At 55.7% G+C, this 2438-nt stretch overlaps 1 protein-coding gene across 2 annotated transcripts in view; it reads right to left on the bottom strand.

Annotated features, from left to right (window-relative positions):
• Crebrf (CREB3 regulatory factor) overlaps window positions 1–2187 on the bottom strand; it is a 59155-nt gene extending 56968 nt beyond the window's left edge. The window contains exon 1 of one of the 2 annotated variants that reach the window (XM_021185961.2): window positions 2068–2187. The gene's annotated coding sequence lies outside the window, so the exon portion shown is untranslated. The remainder of the gene's footprint in view (window positions 1–2067) is intronic. The other variant, XM_029471005.1, reaches the window with a different exon arrangement.
• Window positions 2188–2438: the final 251 nt, after the last annotated feature.

Raw genomic sequence — 2438 nt, 5'->3', positions numbered from 1 at the left:
GGCCCACACCTTTCACCCTAGCACTTGAGAAGGCAGAGGGAAATGAATCTTTTTGAGTTCCAGGTCAGCCTGGTCTACGAGTAAGTTCCAGGACAGCTAGAGCTATGTAGAGAAATGCTGCCTGAGAAACAAACAAAAAATAAAATTAAAAATTATATCTAATTTTAAAAATATATCAAATAACCCGGGATTATATTTTTACCAAGTTTTAACAAAACTGAGGGTCAGTCACATAAAACCAATACCAAAGTTGATGAAAATTTATTTACTATTTGTTAATATTCTTCAGCTCAACTCTTGAAGAGCGGCCTAGGGTGATATATCTATGATGTATACCTACTCCTAAGTACTTCACCAAAGATGTATCAATGGCCTGCTACCTTTGACAATATGAATGAGGTCACAGGTTATAAACGCATCTTAAAAGCTTTAAAAAGCATTTAACAAGGCTAATATGGTGCCAAAACAATTCCAATTTTGTATCCACATTTTCCCCTTTGGTGTATCTCTCAGCTTTTTAAAACTAGGCAACACTGAAAATTATTTTAAAGTAGAATTAAAGTGACAATCATTTTACCATAGGTCACAAAATTTACAAAAATTCCTATTTCTGCTTTTGAAAAAATAAGTCAGACCTTCATTTTTTTTCTCACTTGCTGGTACTGGAAAGACAAAAGTCTAAAGACTCATCAGACCTAAATACTTTTCTCAAGGCTGTTTTCTCATGAAGTTGATGTATGTTAGCTTCCAATTTCTGTGAGTAAGGGAGACATATTAAGAATTGAAACACAAGAGCCTGATCTTTGGAAGATATCCACGTTTCGGGGGAGGAGGGGTGGGGGGGTGGAGGATAGAAACGCCGCTCACTCAATTTTGTCTGCTTTTCCAGTCCCAATTTTTTTTTTTTTTTTTTTTTTTTTTTTTTGCAATACCCAGAAAAGCAGAAGTTCCTCTGAATGCCTGCCTCTACACGGGAGACATGGTATAGAAACACACCCCTAACTACAGAAATACCTCCTTAAGGTAGTCTTAAGATTCAGGCCTGCTCAGAAATAGCAAAACGGTTTGCTTTCTTGGGTTAAAGGAGGGCGATTAAAGGGTTTGGCGGCAGGATCTACCAAGCAGCGGAGGGCCGACCAAGAAGGAGAAGCCAGAGACTGAGCTTCATCTAGACCCAGGAACCGCCCCCTGGGAGGCTAGACTGCCCTCGCTACTTCCCTGGCCGCCTCCACTCGGGAGCGGCTGAGCCGGGTCAGGCTCCTCCGGGCGTCTTCCGGGTCCCTCCGGGACTCTAGCCCACACCCGGCCCGCCCGGCCCGCGCCCGGCTCGGCTCGGCTCCTCGCCCTTTGCCCCGTCTCCGCCCCGCTCAGTGACAGCACCCCCTCGTCCCCAGGCCCGTCCCCTCCCATCTAATATGGCCGCCCTGCCGGCCCAACCCCCAGCACAACCTAACTTACTGGGGGGCCCGCGGCACCGCCTCCCTGCGCCCATTGGCGCCACGGACCCCATCCGCCTCCTCCATTGGACAGCATTGGCCGCCACTCGACAGCGAGGGCTCCGCCTCCGGGCTTTTCAAGCTGCTTAGAGAGGACATATAAACAAATCCCGAGAGGGAGGCCCCCGTCCCGCAGCCTCCGGGGAGGGGCCGGGGGGAACAGCAGCCCCACGACGCCCCTGCCCAGAGTTCTCCCGGTCCGCTCCTCCGTCCCGGGCCTTCCGAACACTAGCTGTGCGGGTCTCCCTCACACGCCCCTCTCCTCTCCTCCCTCCCGGCCCCTCCCACCCGCTCGCCGCTCTGACAGGCCGGTTGCCGGCAGTCGCGATCCCCGGTTCCCGGGAGCGCAAAGGGCACGGCCCTAACGGGGTCGCCCGCCCGCGCGCGCCCGCCCTTTATATAACCGTCGGCCGCGGGGGCAGCCCGATCCGGCTCGCATCAGCGACCCCATTCCGCGCGCCCTCGGCCCGGCGGCCCCCGCCCCGCTCTCCCGGAGCCGGGCACCCGCGCCTCTCACCCGCGGTTCTCTGCCGCCGCATCCCGCCCGCCCGTACGACCGCTCGGCACTCACCTGAGACTGAAGGCGGTTCAGGCACTGGGTCCGGCCGCGCTTACGCGGCCGCGGCCCGTCTCCATGCTGCCTCGGTTTGTTTTGTTTATGTCCTTCCTGACGGGTTCCCGGAAATCGCGTGACTCGCCCCCCTCACGTGGGCCGCGGCGAGGAGGAGGAGGGAGGCGGGGGCCCGCCGCCCCAGGCCAATCGCGAGGCGCCCTGAAGTCTGGCCAATCAGGGGCTCGGCCCGGCTGGCGCCCGTCACGTGACACCAGAGGGGCGGGTTGCTGGGGAAAACCAGGAAGAGAGGGCGGAGCGGGGGCTAGGAGGCTGCTGCTGAGCGTGGGCGTGGGCCGCTGGGGATAGCGAGCAGCAAGCTCGCGTTCGTG

Source organism: Mus caroli, chromosome 17 (genome assembly GCF_900094665.2).
Source record: "Mus caroli chromosome 17, CAROLI_EIJ_v1.1, whole genome shotgun sequence".
In the NCBI taxonomy this organism is placed as follows: Eukaryota; Metazoa; Chordata; class Mammalia; order Rodentia; family Muridae; genus Mus; species Mus caroli.
This window is presented reverse-complemented; position numbering and strand designations above follow the sequence as displayed.